The sequence below is a fragment of the Mauremys mutica genome, unplaced genomic scaffold (assembly GCF_020497125.1).
Source record: "Mauremys mutica isolate MM-2020 ecotype Southern unplaced genomic scaffold, ASM2049712v1 Super-Scaffold_100100, whole genome shotgun sequence".
Lineage (NCBI taxonomy): Eukaryota > Metazoa > Chordata > Testudines > Geoemydidae > Mauremys > Mauremys mutica.
In genome coordinates, this window is record NW_025423267.1 from 1,309,352 (window position 1) to 1,329,006 (window position 19,655).

Sequence of the window (19,655 nt, forward strand, 5' to 3'; positions counted from 1 at the left end):
GTCCTGCTCCCTTCAGGGCTGGAACCTCTTCTTGGCCGCTCAGGCCAATGCTCTGGCTTCAGCTAGAGCCCCGGGAAGGAGTTGGGGGGTGGGCGTCACACAGGCTGGAACATGAGCCCCAGGTGCTTCCAGTCTCGCCTTTGCCCTTCCTGACTTGCCAAAGAAAATGGGCGGCTGCCCGGGCTAGCATGTGCGCCTGTCCCTGTGCTGGAGGGTACTTGCTACATAGCGTCTTCGGAGCCTGGGTGTTTCTCTGCTTCTCGCCAGCTGGGGAAAAGCCTCTTGGGGTAAAATATCCTGCCCGACTGCAAAAGTGAGCATCTTGAGTGGGACCAGTCAGAGGCCCCACCATGGGGCTGGCCCTGCTTTCCTACCATCTTGAGATGTTGGCCACAGAGCATTAGCAGCCGCCCCGCATGCTGGTGACCTTCAGTGGGTGTTTGGCATGGCAGGGAGCAGCCTGGCTGGGTGTTTTTGTGCCTGTCTGAAGGCCATACCTAGGCATGGTCCTGCCCTCCTCTGGCCCTGGCCTCAGTGGCTCTTTGGCTTTTAAGCCTTCCCTTGGAGCTGTCAGCACCAGCCGCCTCTGCTCTAGGTGCCCAGAGGAGGAGAGGTGTTGCTGGGTCACTTTTACAGATGCCCCTTCCCTGGCACTGCCCTTGCTCAGCTGCACAAAGGAGCTTCCATCCCCAATCCCTACCTGTCACTGCCCAGCAGCCCTCTAGCACCATTCCTGAGGGCCACCCTGCCTCACTCTTTTCCTGCCGTGTTGGGAAAGACAGCTCCCATCTCTCTTTGTTAAAGGTCAGGTGGGCCAACTAGGGGGAGAAGCCCATTTTATGTTTTCCTACTGCAGAGCCCAAGCTCAGGAACAAACCTTGGGTGCAGACACTGCTGTGCTCCCAGAAAACAAGCCACCCCTCCATAAAGAGGGATGGAAGGACCTGCCAAAGCCCGGGATTGAAGCAGGGACCTTTAGATCTTCAGGCTAACGCTCGCCCAACTGAGCTACTTTAGCAGCTGCCTGGTAGCATTTTGACCTGTTGCTTCTCTGTCTGGGATGTTCTTGTCAGCAGTTGCACACAAAAAGGACAGGAAAATCAACGGCTGCTCCACCCCCCCACCGGAGGAACCCGACGCCCTTAGCTGTGGGGAGTAAGAAGTGGCTGTTGGCTGACAGGGCCTGTCCCCCAGGAGCTGGAACAGCAGCTGCCGCCTCCCCCTCGGCTCCAGGCTGTGGGAAATGCTCATTGCCTGGCTGCATGGACGGCTGCTGCTCCGTGCTCTGGAGAGCGTCTGTATTGCTCTGTCAACCCCCCGTCTTCACTGAGCCAGTCTGGTAAGGTCCCAAGTGCCCCCTCCGGCCTGGCAGCTGAGAGTCTGTGCAGACATCGGCCCCCTTGCCAGCCCCACAGGCAGCAGCAGCGCCAGCCCCCCAGCACCACAGGGGCACTCAATGCACTTCCTGTGGGGAAATGGCTCCTTGGTGTCCAGCTGCTAGAGTGAGAGCCAGGAGAGAGCAGTGTCTGGCTCACCGTGGGGGAGAGAAGAGACCTGGTGAGTGCGGATCTCCCTCAGCCTCCCCCGCAAGGCTGGTCAGTTGTATTGTCACTGTGATAGTCAGTGCTTCCCTTCAGGGCCGGCCCTAGAGGGGTCTGTGACAAATACCCCCTTTCCACTGCAGGCCCTGCCCCCACTCCACCCCTGTCCCATCTCTTCCCACCCTGCACCTTCCTGCTCCATTCCTCTCCCTCCCCCACCTCCTGCTGTCCCTGCTCCTCCCCTTCCCTGCCCAGCGCCTCCTGCACCCCACTGAACAGCTGATCACTGGCAGGTGCTGAAGGGGAAGAGGAGGAGTTTGTCAGCAAGGCCTGTAGTGGGGCGGGGGGAGCTGGCTGCCAGTGGGCGCTGAGCACCTATTTTTTCTCTGTTGGTTCTGCAGCCCCGTAGCTCCCATGGAGTCGCTGACTTGGCTCCTTTCACACCCTAGAGAGAGGAGCAGAACCAGGGCTATGGCTGATCTATGGGGCACCAGGTGAGTGGCAGAGGCTTCAGGTGCTGAGAGTTTGCCTGACCCCTCCAGGACACAGCGTGAGGGGGTGTCCCAGGGATCTCTATGAAAGGAGCAGAACAGGATTTACTTGGGGTGGGGAGAGAATTGAGAGTGTCTCAAGGGGTTGTACAGAGGTGTTGCCCGGGTGAGAGACTGGCTAAAACACAGGCCTCGCTGTGAGCAGGATTCGAACCTGTGCAGGGGAACCCCATTGGATTTCAACTCCAACGTCTTAACCACTCGGCCATCACAGCTGTGAGCACAAAACTGCCCCCATGCCAGAGAAACTGGTAAAGAATCCCAATGCCCAGGCATGAAGTCATCTGAATTACAGAATTCCCACAACAAACCTCGCTCCCAAAGCACAGGGGGGGTTGGGGGTTTGTTCTCTTTGCTTAGCCATGTGCAGTAGCTCATGTTCCAATACGTCTGTTAGTCTATAAGGTGCCACAGGACTCTTTGCTGCTTTTACAGATGCAGACTAACACGGCCCCTCTGATACTCCTAGTGACACTCTCCAATGGATCCCCATCCTCCACCCGCCGTGAGGTAGGTCGGAGCGGATCATTATTATCCCTACTTGAAAGAGGGAGAAGCAAAGGCTGAGAAAGGAGAATTGACTTGTCTTAGGTCACACAGCCAGTCAGTGGCAGAGTTGGGAATAGGACCCAAAAGCCCTGATTTTCAAACTAACCATCAGATCTTGAATTTTACACATTGAATGACCTGAATAAAGTGCTCTCAGATGAGCTCCAGACCAACAACAGTGCACAGTAATTATTCAGTAAGTATTTGAGAACTGCAATGTTAGAGAGAATCATGAACTGCTCAGAGACCATTAATGCTGCGAAGCAGCAAAATTCATCAAACATATAACAGGTTATGACTTATTTCCTTGGTCTTAAAAGAGAAAAACAAGGACCTGAGTCTCCTCCCTGTCAATAACCCCCTGCTCAACCAATCAGGGTAGAGACTGAAGATGGGAGGCTGAGAGTTCTCACCAGAGAGCCCAAAGGATGGCCCAGGTCACTGATGGAGATCACTGCCCGAGCACTATTTCAGTCCCACATTTTTGGGTGGACCTCCCACAGTGGGAGCTGCCGAGCACTACCCTGCAACACACACACACACACACACACTGCTCCTGGTGTTGGGAGGGGAACAGGTGAAAGGACAAAAGAAGCAAGAGACAAAGAGAAAGGAGGAAAGGATGGATGAAGGAAAAGGTTAAACAAAAAGGACAAACCCTAATGACCACAGTGATTCTAAGGGACAAAATCCCAGGTGTGGAATAAAATTCTGCCTCCTTAAGTTCGTGTTTTCCATGCCTAAAATTCAACGGTCACCAGATGGATCAGACTGAACAGGTTTCAAACCTCGAGGAGGCTCTTACCTTCTAAACAGGGATGGCTGTTTTCTAGTAAAATCAGGAAAAGGGAAGGAGAAAACTCTAAAGAGGTTCCTCCTGGTGCTCACGTCCATGACCCCGAATACTCTCTCAGTCCTCAAAGAGAGACCTGGAGAAGGAGACTTGCTGAAGCAAAGCCACAGGGGTCTCTGAGGTTTCCCTGGCCCCTCGCGCCTGTCCTGCCTGGCTGATGTCAGCATCTCTCTGTGAGGTCACCACCGCCCCACCACCTTTGACCAATAGTCTGAGGTGCTGCAAAAGGCCTTTGTGATGTCACTGCCACACCCCTCCCTTGCTGTGCTAATGTCCAGCCCCTGGACAGGCACTTTGGAGGTTTGAGCTACTCCCTGTGGATCACCCCACTCAAGGAGCGTTTGTTCTAGGAAGCAAGTCGGCTAGACAAGAAAACATCAGACGCTGCTCCCAATGCTACACTCAGTTTTTCAGAGATTAGTCGACTTGATGGCCAGAAAAGACCATTAGAGCATCTAATCTGACCCCCTGCAAATCACAGGCCTCCTGTATGACACAATAGCTACTTTTGGGGCAAACACATTCCAGAAAGGCATCTAGTCTTCATTAAGTGACATCACGAGATGGTGAATCCACCACTTTCCTTGGTAGCTTGTCCCTGTGGTGAATCATCCTCGCTGTTGAATATTTGCGTCTTATTTCTAATATGAATTTGTCTTTTTTCACCTTCCAGCCATTGGGTCTTGTTATGCCTTTCTCTGCTAGATTAAAGAGCCCTTTAATACCCAATCTTTTCTCTCCATTAAGGCCCTTCAACGCTTCAATGAAGTCACCTTTCAATCTTCTTTTGATCAGCTAAACAGGTTGAGCTCTTTCAATAGCTCCCTAGAAGGCATTTTTCTCCAGCCCTCAGAACATTTGGTGGCTCTTTGCTGCCCCAGCTCCAATTTCACAACATCTTTTTCAAATGAGGGCACCAGAACTGGAGGCTATTCCAGTATCAGTCTCACTGATGCCGTGTCACCTCCTGTGACGTTATTGACATAATCTATAACTGTATAGATCACTGTTGCGACCACTGTTCTATATTTGCAGCCAATATGGTAGAAAGGTTGTCATGTAAGGGGTGTATGGAGAGGTTCTGATTGGCTGATTATAATGATGCTATCTCTAGATGTGTATCATTTTTGTAGTTGATGTTATGAATATTGGCTCTATGCTGCCCGTATTTCAAACTTGTGCTCTGCTTCTGGGGAACACCCGAGACAAGTTGGTGTCAGTTCTGTCTAGCCTGCTTGATGGCTCATTAAAGACCATTGGCTATAAAATCGACCCATTGAGAGAAGGCAGATACGCCTTGTGACTCAGCAAGGTATGCAGGGACCTGCCTATGCACAGAACTTTAAGGTTTTTCTATGCCACGTGCTAGATAGAGTGTCCTTGGGACAAAGACCACATGGCAAGAGACTATAAAAGGCTGATGCCTCATCTCCATCTTGTCTTCAGTCCTGCTTCATACCTCTGGATGGACTTTGCTACAAATTGAAGCTCTCTACAAAGGACTGAATGACCCCTTATTTTTTCTCTGGCCTCGCAAGAATGAATTGAATTTTGTGACTTTCTGGAAAGTGCAGAGAGATTAAATGTGGGGAATTTAGTCCGTGTGTTTGTGAGCTGATGTTTTCCTCTCACAGGTCAGTGCCTGCATTGAAATACCAAGAGGGATCTAAGGGCTGGTGTACGCTGGGCACTGAACTGGCAGAGCGACGTCTCTCAGTGTGTGAACCCCCCCAAACCCATAGAGTTAAGGTGACCTAAGCCCTGGTTAGATAGTGCTAAAGAAAAGGAAGAATTGTTCTGTCCATGTAGCTATTACAGGGATGGGAAAACACCTCCAGTCACTGTCTAATCCAAAGTGCTATAGCAGTGGCACAGCAGCATTTGAAGTGTAGACAGAGTGAAACTAGATCTGGCTCCAATTTGCACTCTGCATGCTCAGGTACTAAGACTAGAGTAATAATAACAGCAGTGCAGTACTTGCATAGTTGGCAGGATTTGAACCTGCAAAGGGAAGCCCCAATGCATTTCTAGCCCATTGCCTTAACCACTAGGCCACAACTACTTGACATACAGTTGCTCCAATACATGATGATTGTGTTCTCACTGAATTGTCACTTCAAATTGCTCAGACCAGCTTCCCCAGCACACTCACGGCTGCGCATCAGTGTAAGTGTGTCCTTGGCTGAACAGTGAGAATTCCTGCCCATTTCCCTTCCAGCTGGAGCAGGATGAGAGTGTGTTTGTGTGAATGACATTGCTGTAGATTGTTGTTCATTCCCCACACTGACAATTCAGACAGTCCCTTTCCAATTCAAATCTCCAGCACATCGTTCCAATAGCAGGGGGCAGGATTTCTCTGGGGCACTGAGGGCTGGTGCATGAACTCAGTCTTGCATTCCACTCTTGATGTTTCATGGACTAACAACAGCAGCAGAAAGAAAGAGCCGAGCCAATATCTCCCTGGCTGGGATGCAGGTGCCATGATCCCGCTGTCTGACCATCGCCAGTGCAGGAGAGAAGGGTTCACTGGAATCGAATGCCCTGGCTCAGACCAGAGACACAGGGAGGTTTTGCTGTTCATGGATCTGTGCAAAGGAAATTGTGTCTCTGTGTGAAATTGAGGCAGGAAATGAAACGTCCACATGGTGGCCCAATGCTCTAGGGAATGTGGGTGAAGGACTCGGGCTGAGAAATGATTTAACAGGGGTTTGTATTTATTGCCCTGATTAAAATCTATGGCTAAAAGGCAGCCATTGTTGTTAGTACTTGTACCGGTGTTGGGACACCCCAGTGGGTGTCAAGTCCATTGCCTTCACCAGGGGCAGTCAATTATTTTATCAAGGTACAAATTTCTTGGCCAAGGTATAGTCAAGGTCTAGACTCCAGAGAAAACAATACACGGCTGAGAAGAAGAAGTACATAAGAAGATTTTGCAGCCACCATGGGCATAACTATGATGTGTCGTGTTTCACTCGCCTTTCCCTTTGGTGCCACCTCCTTTCCCTTTGGCCTTGTAGTTGACCAAGGGCAAAGCTGAACATCTCCTCAGCTACCAGGGAGTGTTTATGTCCATTCCTGCGAGCTACACAGGGGTTTGATGTTGCTGCTTTCAATCCTCCTGCTCTGGCGGGATAAGGAACAATTCAGGCTGACACTGAACTGAAGAAGGAAGATCAGTTTTTGACAGGGAGAGGGACGCCTCCTCTTAAAGGTGTTTGTCTGGCTGGCAGTCCTGGTTCCCAGGTCTCGCCCGTGGGGCTCCAGCAGTTTTGGGACCGGGTCACTCCCTTGGCCCCACCTGCTGCCCCCAGGCGCTCCCCCCCCCAGGGGCCCCATCAGTGCAGCGGAGCTGAGCAGCGTCTGCCTGCTCGCTCCAGTGGCTGCCGGCCCCTCCCCATGGCAGGGCAGGGTGTGGCTGGGCCTCCATGCGCTGCCCCCGCCTGATCACCCCTATGGCCAATGGGACACTGCGGGGGTGATGCCTGGGGGCAGCAGAACGTGGAGGCCCCTCAGCCTGCCCTGCCTTGGAGACCCAGGTAAGCGCCGCACCCCTGACTCCCTCCCAGAGCATGCACCGCCACCCACTCCCCACATACCCCCTCCTCCCCGCAAACTCCCCCCCAGAGCCTGCACCCCCACCCCTCCTCCTGTTCCCCCTACTTCTTGTCCCAGCCCAGAGCCTGCACCCAGCACCCAAACTCCCAGAACCGTACAAGGAATTTTTGTGCCCGAGGCAAGGGCCGGCTCCAGGCTCTTTGGCTGCGGGACCTTAAGTCCCTGTCGGAGGGAAGGACCCACTGCCGAATTACCGCCGCCGCTTCATTCATCCTTCGGTGGCAATTCGGCAGCGGATCCCTGAGTCCCTCTCGGAGAGAAGGACCCACTGACAAATTGCCACCGAAGCGCCGCTGATCATGGTAGAGCTGCGCCCCTCCACTTTCTGCACCCGAGGCAAGTGCCTCACTCGCCTCGCCCAAGTTACGGCGCTGCAAACTCCATCCCAGAGCCTGCCCCCCAGAACCCCTCCCCCACCCAAACTCCCTCCCAGAGACCAGCCTCTCACCCCTTCTGCACCCAAACTCCCCCCAGAGCCTGCACCCCTCCTGCACCCCAATCCCCAGCCCCAGCCCAGGGCCTGCACCCTAGACCTCCTGCCCCCACCCAAACTCCCTCCCAGAGCCTTAGGCAGGTGAGAGGCGGAGTTTTGGGGGGCGGGTTCTGGGCGGTATGAGTGACATTATTGGCCCACTGGGAGGACTGGAGGACTGGCACTGGTCCTAAGGTAAATTGTGGTTGAGACCCTGCTTTAAGAGATTGGAGCAACGCTGGAGAGACTGACGGGCAGGGAGCTGGGGAGCTGTGTGTGCTCCAAGGAGAGTTTTTGTTGTGCTCTGGTGACACAGAGCGGGGGTGGGGAGTTTGTAAGCTGTGGTGTTTGTATAGAGAGAAAGTTTACTAACCCCCAGGTTAAAAACTGTTCCTGCTCTGGGCTATACATGACACTCTCTGTTGAGAGTATAGCTCAGTGGGTGAATGTTTCCCTGCAGGGTAATGGGTTCCTAATTCCAATCCAAGTGATTCCCTTTAAAAACTTTTTCAAATGAAAATCAATTTCCAGACCCATCTCCAGTATGTTCAGGAGTTCGCTGAATGGGGGCAGGGGGCTTGAAATGAATTTAAACACTCAGCATTTTCCTGTGCAAATGAATAAAGACCTAGCAGAGCTGTCCAGCAGCTGAAATCAGTTCCAGTCCTCGGCGTCTCTAAGAGGGACACTCAGTAGCTGAGGCATGTGGGACACCTCTGTGGTGAGGACAGGTGAAAAAATGCTGGATTCAATGAAAGCTGAGCCCATAGGAGGGGAAGGTGAACGGCAGCACCAAACAGGGTCATAACATTCAGACACGGGGCTCCACTGTCACTACCCCTGTGTTTTCCATCATTTCTATCCTAAGGAACACACCCTCCCCCTCCCCCACACACTGTCACACACAACCTTCTCCCCTTGAGCCCCATCCCACCCCTCCCCCTCTCCCCCACACACGCCATGGGACACAGCCTCTCGGTGACTCTCCCAGATGGGGGCTTGTCTCTGCATCTCCCCAACAGGGGAGCAGAGAGCCAAAAGGGCCACAGGAGACCAATGGAGCTAGTCAGGGATAGAAAATACTTCCCTTCCCTTCCCAAGAGTCCCATTAATCTCACCCATGGGACGTTCCAGCACCGGGTGGGCTCAAAGCACCAACCTTCCCCTGAGCAACGGAAGGGGAACCAGCTCTATCACATGGAAGGAGGCTCCCCACCTCTGCTGCTGCCATCCTGCAGCCTTTAATATGGATTTGTTTTAGCTAATGCAACCGCCCCCCCACACTCCACTAATCCATCCATGAAACATGGAGACAAGTGCCTGAAAGTAGAGTCCAATAGTGCAAGGGGTTAGTGCCTAGTACTTCCAGAGCAGTGCTGAGTCAAGTCATGCTGAGGTTGTGAGTTCAAACCTCACCTACAACACTAGTTTCCTTTAAGCAAATGGCTTCTGCCAATCATTTTGCCCTGCAGAAAATACAATTGCAGCTCAGAAGACACCGAGGTCCCCTTGCTTTACAGAGAGCAGGGCAGAGTCCACAGATCTACCAGGCTCTGCTCTCCACCAGCCGCCTGTGGCAGGAGGGGTCAGGCAGAGCCCAGAGCACTGCCCCCGACTCCCCCTCAGTCTTTGCTCCCCAAACCACCTGTGTGCTCACCCTCTGCGCTGTGAGACTCAAACCCTGCCTGGCTTTCTGTATGTTGGTGTGGTTTTCATCTGTTGTGTTGATGTCCATGTGGGTCCTGTGTGATTTTGGTGGATGCCGTGCATAGTTTTGTGTGTGCGTGGGTGTGTGTGTGACTTTTGCATGCAGATTGTTTTTTGCTAAGAATTCTTTTGGTATGTGGTTTTTGTGCTTTCCTGTTGTGGGCTTTTGCTGTATTTTTGGTGTGGATTTGTTCTATGTTTTGTGTGGCTTTCCCTTATGTGTATATGGCTCTGTGTGCTGGGTGGGTTTGGTTTTTGTTTATGTCTGTGTGGGCCTGTGCAGTCTGTGATGTTCTCTTTCTCTCTATTTGTCTCTCTGTTTGTATCTTCATGTGTAAATTCACTGGAACTTTTCAAACTCTCCACAGCTTTGCCAATTTTCACCAGGAATTTTACTCATTAACAAATTCTCACTTGTTCCCTACCAGTTGGTGACCATCGCCCCAGGGGCCTGTCAGTCTCAGGGGCCTGATTTCCCATTGACCCTTCCCCCTTCTATTGGGACTGGGAACTAGCCAACCAAAAAAACCCCACTCAGTTTTAGAAAAGGGCCAACAGTCCCCTTACACAAGCTGGGCCTGTGAGGGAGGGAGAGCTCAGTGGTTTGAGTATTGGCCTGCTAAACCCAGGTTTGTGAGGTCTGTCCTTGAGAGGGCTATTTAGGGATCTGGGATAAAAATCTGTCTGTGGATTAGTCCTGCTTTGAGCAGGGGGTTGGACTAGATATCTCTTGAGGTCCCTTCCAACCCTGGTATTCTATGATAGGGTCACCAATGTTCAGAGAAACTAGCACAAGCTGGGCCCATGGTATAATGGTTGGCATGCTGAAATCTGAGTTCAAATCTTAGTGGGACCTTGTGGTAAATCCCTGGAGACCCAAGTGCTTTCCTATCTCCAGCTGTATAAGAATGAGTTGTTCACCTTGTGCTGAGTGACTCATACCCACTGGAACCAGGTCTTTGGATGGAATGGGGTCTAGAAGTGGCTATGGTTTGACTGGGTGTTTGGGATTTCTGATGCCCACAAGTTTGGCCCTTGTGCTTTCTACCTCACTTTTCCTCTTGCCCACATGGCGCTTGAAGAAAGGAGTGTCAGGGCCAGGTTTCATAGTCAGGGAAAGGCAGGAGGGAGGAAGAGTCCCAGGCTGGAGCCCAGCACCTCTCCTCCTCTGGGCACCTAGGACAGAGGTGGCTGGTGCTGACATCTCCAAGGGAAGCTTAAAAGCCACAGAGCAACCAAGGGCAGGGCAAGGGGAGGGGAGAACCATGCCTATGCGTGGCCAGCAGACAGCCACAGAGACACCCAGCCAGGCTGCTCCCTGCTCCCTGCCATGCCGAACCCCCACTGAAAACCACCCACAGCCAGCTGCTGATGCTCTGTGGCCAACATCAGAAGACGGTAGGAAAGCAGGGCCAGTCCCCATGGTGGGGCCTCTTACCATTCCCACTCAAGGTGCTGACTTTGGCAGTGGGGCAGGAGATTTTACCCCAAGAGGCTTTTCCCCAGCTGGCGAGAAGCAGAGAAACACCCAGGCTCCCAAGTTGCTATTTAGCAAGTACCCTCCAGCACAGGGACAGGTGCGCACTTGGAAGAGGGAAACTGCTCCACACTCTAGCCTGGGCAGCCGCGCATTTTCTTTAGCAAGTCAGGAATGGCAAAGGCGAGACTGGAATCACCTGGGGCTCATGCCCCAGCCTTTGTAACACCCAGCCCCCAAATCCTTCCCGGGGCTCTAGCTGAAGCCAGATTATTGGCCTGAGCGGCCAAGATGAGGTTCCAGCCCTGAAGGGAGCAGGACGTTCAGCACAAAGGTAAAAGTGCACAAGCACAACCACGAAGGGACTTGAACCCTCAATCGCCTGATCCGAAGTCAGACGCCTTATCCGTTAGGCCACGTGGTCACAGGAACAAAACCTCTCCAAGCACTGATTTGGAAAAGGCAGACACTGTGTTTCTCAGGTCCTCTACTGAGTGGGGCCGAGACTCTCTGGGCACAAGAAGTCGAGTTCCCAGCGAGATTTGAGACAATTCTCTGGAGCCAGGTACAGGACTTGGCAGGGAGGCTCAGGCATGAGGGATTGGGGTGCAGTGGACAGACCAGCTATCTAGGTGCTTAGATTTGGTCTCACTGAGGAGAAGGAGGAATCCTGCTGATAGGCAGTGGCTGTGGAGAAAAAGTGGGATGTCCAGGCTGCACAGGTCTCCTTCTTCCAGCTCTCATCTGGCAGAGCTGCTCCACCGGCCTGGACAAGTCCTCTGCATGCACAGCAAATAGCCCAAGAGCCATTTCTGCCCAAACCTGTGCTGGGGGGTGAGCGTCTGTCTTCCCTGTCCCATCCGCGCTAGAGCAGACCACTAGATTGAGAGAGACAGTCAACAACTATTAAGGCTAAGATTATATAAAGGGGGTCACAGAATTTGTGACTTTCAGCGATCTCAGTGACATTTTCCACCTTAGCCCTGGGGCAGCAAGACTGGAGCTGTTGGCCGGTGGGGGCCTCACAGCTATCAGCCACCAGTGGCAGAAGGGGCTCCCACAGGCCCATGCCACCACGGATGGACCCCACAGCTCCCAGCTGCTGTGGGTGGATCCCAGAGCTCCCAGGTACCACATGTGACAGGGGGACCCAGTGGGGTGACTGGGTTATAAGTCCGGTCAGTCATGCTGCGGGGCTCAGGCAGGCTGGTCCCTACGTATCCTAGGGCACCGCGCTGCACCCTGGAAATGGCCAGTAGGTCCCCCCTGCTGCACTGCTGACCAGGAGCCGCCCGAGGTAAGTCTGCACCCCAACCCCTTGCTCCAGCCCTGAACCCCCCCAAACCCAGAGCCCCCTCTTGCACCCCAGAGCCCTCACCCCTCTGCACTTCAACCTCCTGCCCCAGCCCAGAGCTTCCTCCCACACCTGGAACCCCTCATCCCTGCCCCCACCCGAGAGCCATCACCCCGTCCTGGACCCTGACCCCCTGTCTCAACCCACAGCCCCCTCCTGCACTCTGAATCCCTCAGCCCCACCCTGCAGCCTGCAGCCCCCTCCTCCACCCCAAACCCCTCATCTTCCCACAGCTCCCACAGGCAGACCCTGGAGCTCCCAGCAGCCATGGGTGGCCGGGGAGCCCCCACAGCCCCACCCCACTGCCTATGGACCCTGCAGCTCCTACGAGTGGACCCCAGAGCTCCCAGCTGCTGTGGAGGGACCCAGGATTTCCCAACAGGCCTTGATGGCGTGAGGACCCTGCAGCCCCATGTCATTGCTCACAGACCCTGCAGCGCCGAAGCCCCGGGAGCTCCCGGCCACCCCAGGCAGGAGAGGAGCCCCCAGCGCTCAGACACCGCAGGCAGAGCCCGGAGCTCCCAGTCACCGGGTGGGGGGGTGAGGAGAAGCCGCAGCCCCCGGCCATTGCAGGTGGCCCCGCAGCTCCCAGCCGCCGCGGGCGGGCGGATGCCAGAGCCCCCAGCTGCCATCGGGACCCCACGGCTCCCACGGGCAGGAACCGTCACCCCGCGACCGGCAGAAAACAGCTGCGCGCGGAAGCGCCTCCTGCCCTGTGACCCCCCCCGGTGCTGCGGCTTCTCGCCAGGCGGGAGGCGGCGCCGCTGCCGCGGTCTCGGTTCCTCCGCCCGGCAGCGGGACCCGGCCCCACGCGGCCTCGCGCCGCTTCTCGCGGGCGGCGCTGAGCTCTGAGCGCACAAGGCCCTGGCGGCTCTGCCCCGCATCGCTGTCAGACAACGTCACCAATGGGAGCTGAGCCTATCAGAAACATCAGTTGGGGAGGGCCCAATGGGAGACGAGCTGTCAGAAAACACTAGGCAGGCCAAGGCACCAGACAACCAGGAACCACCCCTGATCTCAAGCACCCAGACAGCCCCGCCCCCACCTGTCCTATGCCCCCCTGCAGCAGTCACCACCAAGGACGCTTGTGTTACTCCCCCCAACAACCCCCAAAGCAGGAGTCTCAAGTTCCCTCCACCAAACCAACTCTCAATTTACATAAGAAAAACTCCACCAAAAAGAGGAAAACCAACCTACCTTCCCTCACCCCCCAGCCCCTTCCCCATGTCCGGCAACACGCTCCCAGCTCAGGGTGACATCACACTCCCCGTCGGGGCAGGCTCTGCTCAGCCCGGCTCCCCACAGCCTGCACTAAACATGTGGGGCCCAACCCCAAAACTTACTCATATTTTACCCCAATGGTCTCAAACTGCCGCTTTTAATATGCAAAAAAGATGCTGCCACACTCAGGCCACTCCCCAGCTCTCCAGTGGAGCCACCCGATAGAAAACCAGGTGATATTTAAATTAGCCAGGCCGTCGCTCAGTCATTGCCCTCTGCTCCGAGCAGGTGGCGCCGGAGAGCTACGAGCTCGCTCACTTCCCTTTCACGCGTCGGCTTCAGCCCCCGGGGAGCAGGAGTGCGGGGCTGCTCCAGGGTGACCAGATGTCCCATGTTTAAAGGGACAGTCCGGTTTGGCTGGACTTTTTCTTATATAGGAGCCTATTACCCCCCACCCCCATCCCGTTTTCCACAGTTTCTTCAATGTCACCCTATGGGGCAGCTCTGCGGGGACGGACTTGCACACTTGGGAGCCATCAGCCGGATCTGCGTGCCTGGGAAGCTGCGTCCCTCCAGAGGCGCTTGAGAAGCCAAAGGGGCCGTGGGTGAGTTTGTGATGAGGTGAGTCTGAAGTGTGGAAGGGGGAGGGTGTCAAGAGGAGGTTTTGAGAGGAAAAAAGGTGCTGCTGAGCTGGTAGGGGAGGGCAAGGTCCCAGGCGGGTGTTGTGTGAGGAGCTGTGTAGGCCCGGAAAGGCGTCCTGCTGGGCAAGGGCAGGTGAGGAGGGCCAGGGCTTTTCCCAGGGCTGTTGCTGCGGCCAAAGCCTTTGGGAAGCAGAAGAGGGCCAGGGGTGTTGTTGCCTGCTGGGGCCCATGCGACGGTGTAGGTGTACGCTGACCATAGCTGGTCTGTGGGAGCTGGGGCCACTCACCATGCTCCTTTCCTCGTTAGTATAGTGGTGAGTATCCCCGCCTGTCACGCGGGAGACTGGGGTTCGATTCCCCGACGGGGAGGGTGACCCCTTTTCAAGGGGGGACAAAGAAATCCCTGGCCTGCCCACCACATGCCTTGCATTCTCCTTTGATGGCCACTTCCCTTCACACCCTGCACTGATGACTTTCACCTCCAGAGAGACAATTACCTTGCAAGGACACGCTCGCCCTAGCCAAAGCCTTCCCCGGGTCCAGCTTCGGGGCCTGCACGTGGGGGCACGTTTCAGAGTGGCAAAGGGAAATAGGCTGGCCAGGGGCATGAGGACAATGGCCCAGACAAACGGGGAGGGACTTGGTCCAGGGGTGGAGGAACACAGAAAAAGGGACAGGCATGGGATTGGCTTCCTGTCTTTTTTCCTTTGCTCAGCATTTTACCTGTGACTGTAATGGGGAGACTTGGGAAATACCTGTGGCCACCGGCGAGGTAGGCGGCCGCCCCGAGAGCGCAGAGCTGAGCACTTTCCGCTGGGTTGCTGCCTGCGCCCCCAGCACCTGGCCGTGATCGTATAGTGGTTAGTACTCTGCGCCGTGGCTGCAGCAACCTCGGTTCAAATCCGGGTCACGGCATTGCTTTTTGGTGGGGAGGGGCTATCCTGCAGAACGCCTCGTGGCTCAGTCTGACGGCATCCGTTTGCAAAGAGAGCCATCAGCCGGTCCTTAGTTTCTGCTTGGTAAAGGCAAGTCCGTGGGGTCCATCCGTCAGAAAAAGAGTCCCAGGACTTCTTGCTGGGCACCAGGATCCAAAAGCAGCGCGTTCCCTCCTGGAAAGGGCTGTGTTTCGAATGTCCGTCCAGTGCGCGTTGAAGGGAAGGATCTGCGTGCCTGGGAAGCTGCGTCCCTCCAGAGGCGCTTGAGAAGCCAAAGGGGCCGCGGGTGAGTTTGTGATGAGGTGAGTGTGAAGTGTGGAAGGGGGAGGGTGTCAAGAGGAGGTTTTGAGAGGAAAAAAGGTGCTGCTGAGCTGGTAGGTGAGGGCAAGGTCCCAGGCGGGTGTTGTGTGAGGAGCTGTGTAGGCCCGAAAAGGCGTCCTGCTGGGCAAGGGCAGGTGAGGCCAAAGCCTCTCCCTGGCCTTCCGCCCCCGGACCCAGCTTCGGGGCCTGCACGTGGGGGCACGTTTCAGAGCGGCAAAGGGAAATAGGCTGGCCAGGGGCATGAGCAGTGATTTCCTAACACCCCCCACAGTTTTGTGAACTAGTTACATGCCAAACCTGGTGGCTGAACTTCACGACTTTGTCCTCACCCTCAACTATTTCACATTCGGGGACAATATATATCTTCAAGTCAGCGGCACTGCTATGGGTACCCACATGGCCCCACAGTATGCCAACATTTTTATGGCTGACTTAAAACAACGCTTCCTTAGCTCTCGTCTCCTAATGCCCCTACTGTACTTGCACTATACTGAAGACATCTTCATCATCTGGACTCATGGAAAAGAAGCCCTTGAGGAATTCCACCATGATTTTAACAATTTCCATCCCACCATCAACCTCAGCCTAGATCAATTCACTCAAGTGGTCCATTTCCTTGACAGTACTCTGCTGATAAGCGATGGTCACAGAAACACAACCCTATACCGGAAACCCACTGACCGCTATACTTATCTACATGCCTTCAGCTTCCATCCAGGACACACCACATGATCCATTGTCTATAGCCAAGCTCTAAGATACAACCGTATTTGCTCCAATCCCTCAGATAGAGATAATCACCTACAAGATCTCTATCAAGCATTCTTAAAACTACAATACCCACCTGCTGAAGTGAAAAAACAGGTTGACAGAGCCAGAAGAGTACCCAGAAGTCACCTACTACAAGACAGGCCCAACATAGAAAGTAACAGAACACCACTGGCCTTTACGTTCATCCCCCAATTAAAACCTCTCTAGCGAATCATCAAATTTCTACAACCTATCCTGAAAGATGATCCCTCACTCTCCCAGATCTTGGGAGACAGGCCAGTCCTTGCTTACAGACAATCCCCAAACCTGAAGCAAATCCTCACCAGCAACCACAGAACAACAACACTAACCCCGGAATCTATCCTTGCAACAAAGCCCGATGCCAACTCTGTCCACATATCTATTCAAGTGACACCATAATACGACCTAATCACATCAGCCATGCCATCAGGGGCTCGTTCACCTCCACATCTACCAATGTGATATATTCCATTATGTGCCAGCAATGCCCCCCTGCCATGTACATTGGCCAAAGCAGACAGTCTCTGTGCAAAAAAATAAATGGGATGTAAAGCAGACGTCAACAATTATAACATTCAAACACCAGTAGGAGAACACTTCAACCTCTGGCCGTTCAGTAACAGATTTAAAGGTGGCAATTTTGCAACAGAAAGCTTCAAAAACAGACTCCAACGAGAAACTGCTGAACTTGAATTAATATGCAAAATAGTTACAATCAATTTAGGCTTAAATAGAGACTGGAAATGGCTGAGCCATTACACACATTGAATCTATTTCCCCATGTTAAGTATCCTCACACCTTCTTGTCAAACTACCTTAAATGGGTCATCTTGATTATCACTACAAAAGTTTTTTTTTCTCCTGCTGAGAATAGCTCATCTTAATTAATTAGCCTCTTAGAGTTGGTTGGGCAACTCCCACCTTTTCATGTTCTCTGTGTGTATGTGTGTGTGCATATACATATATCCTCACTATATGTTCCATTCTATGCATCCGATGAAGCCATTTATCAACACTGAATTTCAGCTGCCATTTTGTTGCCCAATCACCCAGTTTTGTGAGATCCCTTTGTAACTCTTCACAGTCTGCCTGGATCTTAACTATCTTGAACAGTTTTGTATCATCTGCAAATTTTGTCACCTCACTGTTTACCCATTTTTCCAGATCATTTATGAGTATGTTGAACAGTAATGGTCCCAGTACTGACCCCTCTGGGATATCACTATTTATCTCTCTCCATTCTGAAAATAGATGATTTATTCCTACCCTTTGTTTCCAAGATTTTAACCAGTTACTGATCCATGAGAGGACTTCCCTCTTATCCCATGATGGCTTACTTTTCAAAAGTCAATTTAAATTAAATACATTTTTTAAAATTATATATATTTTTAGAAATCTAGACCTGTTATGTGTAACTTGCATTATCCTTATGTTAAATTTGCATTATCCTTACAAATATTTACTTTATTCACATCTCTTTTATATATCTCATTGGCCCTGACACACACCCCCTGTAAATTCAAACGCCCCCCCCTAATTTCAATTCCTGGGGAAACTACTGGGCGCCGCCTCCTGCCTGATAGCTGTGGGGCTCCCACCAGCCGACAGCTCCAGTCTTGCTGCCCCAGGGCTGAGGCGGAAAATGTCACTGAGATCTCTGAAAGTCACAAATTCTGTGACCCCCTTTATATAATCTTAGCCTTAATAGTTGTTGACTGTCTCTCTCAATCTTGTGCTCTGCTCTAGTGCGGATGGAACAGGGAAGACAGACGCTCACCCCCCAGCACAGGTTTGGGCAGAAATGGCTCTTGGGCTATTTGCTGTACATGCACAGGACTTGTCCAGGCCGGTGGAGCAGCCCAGCCAGATGAGGAGCTGGAAGAAGGAGACCTGAGCAGCCTGGACATCCCACTTTTTCTCCACAGCCACTGCCTATCAGCAGGATTCCTCCTTCTCCTCCTCAGTGAGACTAAATCTCCCCACCTAGACTTCCGGCCTGTCCGCTGCACCCCAGTCCCCCATGCCTGAGCCTCCCTGCCAAAGTCCTGCACCTGGCTCAAGAGAATTGTCTCACATCTCGCTGGGAAATTGACTTCTTGTGCCCAGAGAGTCTCGGCTCCCCTCAGTAGATGACCCAAGAAACACAGTGTCTGCCTTTTCCAAAGAAGGGCTTGGAGATGCTTTTCCATTATAAGTGTGTGGCCTAACGGATAAGGTGTCTGACCTCTGCTTAGGCAATTGAGGGCTCGAGTCCCTTTGCGGTTGTGTTTGTCCAGTTTTAACTTTGTGCTGAAAGTCCTGCTCCCTTCAGGGCTGGAACCTCTTCTTGGCCGCTCAGGCCAATGCTCTCACTTCAGCTAGAGTCCCGGGAAGGAATCGGGGGTTGGGCGTCACAAAGGCTGGGGCATGAGCCCCAGGTGCTTCCAGTCTCGCCTTTGCCCTTCCTGACTTGCCAAAGAAAATGGGCGGCTGCCCGGGCTAGCGTGTGGAGCAGTTTCCCTCTTCCAAATGTGCACCTGTCCCTGTGCTTGAGGGGGTTTGCTACATAGCACCTTGGGAGCCTGGGTGTTTCTCTGCTTCTCACCAGCTGGGGAAAAGCCTCTTGGGGAAAAAATCTCCTGCCCCACTGCCAAAGTGAGCACCTGGAGTACGAATGGTAAGAGGCCCCACCAAGGTGGCTGGCCCTGCTTTCCTATCGTCTTCGGATGTTGGCCACAGAGCGTCAGCAGCTGGCCTGTGGGTGGCTTTCAGTGAGTGTTTGGCATTGCAGGGAGCAGGCAGTTCGGTGTCTTTCTTGCTGTCTGCTGGCCACACATAGGCATGGTTCTCCCCTCCTCCTGCCCTCGGTCGCTCTGTGGCTTTTAAACCTTCCCTTGGAGCTGTCAGCACCAGCTGCCTCTGCTCTAGGTGCCCAGAGCAGGAAAGGTGTGTGGGGCTCCAGCCTGGGACTCTGCCTCCCTCTTGCCCAGCCCTGACTATGAAGCCTGGCCCTGGCCCTCCTTCCTGTAAATGCCATGTGGGCAAGAGGAAGAGTGTGGCAGCTGCAGGTACAGGGACCAAAGTTGTGGACATCAGGTGAAGCAGCGAGAAACAACCATCCAGTCAACCTGCAGGAATCTCTAGCCAGACTGTTACGTTCTGGGACCCCCAACCTACAGTGGCCAGTCCACTGAACAAGCTGGACCAAAGACCTATCTCCAGTGGGCATCAGTCAGGGCCGGCTTTTTTGCTGCCCCAAGTGGAGGAAAAAAAAAGCTGCAGTCAGCGGCACTTTGGCGGCAGCTCTACCACCACCACTTCATTCTTCAACCGTGATTCAGCAGCAGGTCCTTCCCTCCGAGAGGGACTGAGGGACCTGCTGCCGAATTGCCGCTGAAGAACCGGATGTGCCGCCCCTCTCCGTTGGTCCGCCCCAAGCACCAGCTTGCTGTGCTGGTGCCTGGAGCTGGCCCCGGCCTCAGTCACCCACAGGGCCGGCTTTAGGGTTTGAACAGTTTCAACGGGGCCCCGGCAGGGATGACTTAAAAAAAAACACATGTAAAAAAACCACGTGGGGCTTGTACTCACCGGGCGGTGCTCCGAGTCTTCGGCGGCACTTCAGTGGTGGGTCCTTCACTTGCTCCAGG

General features: G+C 53.6%; 3 non-coding genes across 3 annotated transcripts; 1 reads left to right on the forward strand and 2 right to left on the reverse strand.

Moving 5' to 3' along the window:
* Positions 1–2,225: 2,225 nt before the first annotated feature.
* TRNAS-UGA lies at positions 2,226–2,307 on the reverse strand. The gene has a single exon. It is a non-coding gene; the product is annotated as a tRNA-Ser (tRNA).
* Positions 2,308–11,116: 8,809 nt separating this feature from the next.
* On the reverse strand, positions 11,117–11,189 carry TRNAR-UCG. The gene has a single exon. It is a non-coding gene; the product is annotated as a tRNA-Arg (tRNA).
* Positions 11,190–14,278: 3,089 nt separating this feature from the next.
* Positions 14,279–14,350, forward strand: TRNAD-GUC. Its single transcript has one exon. It is a non-coding gene; the product is annotated as a tRNA-Asp (tRNA).
* Positions 14,351–19,655: the final 5,305 nt, after the last annotated feature.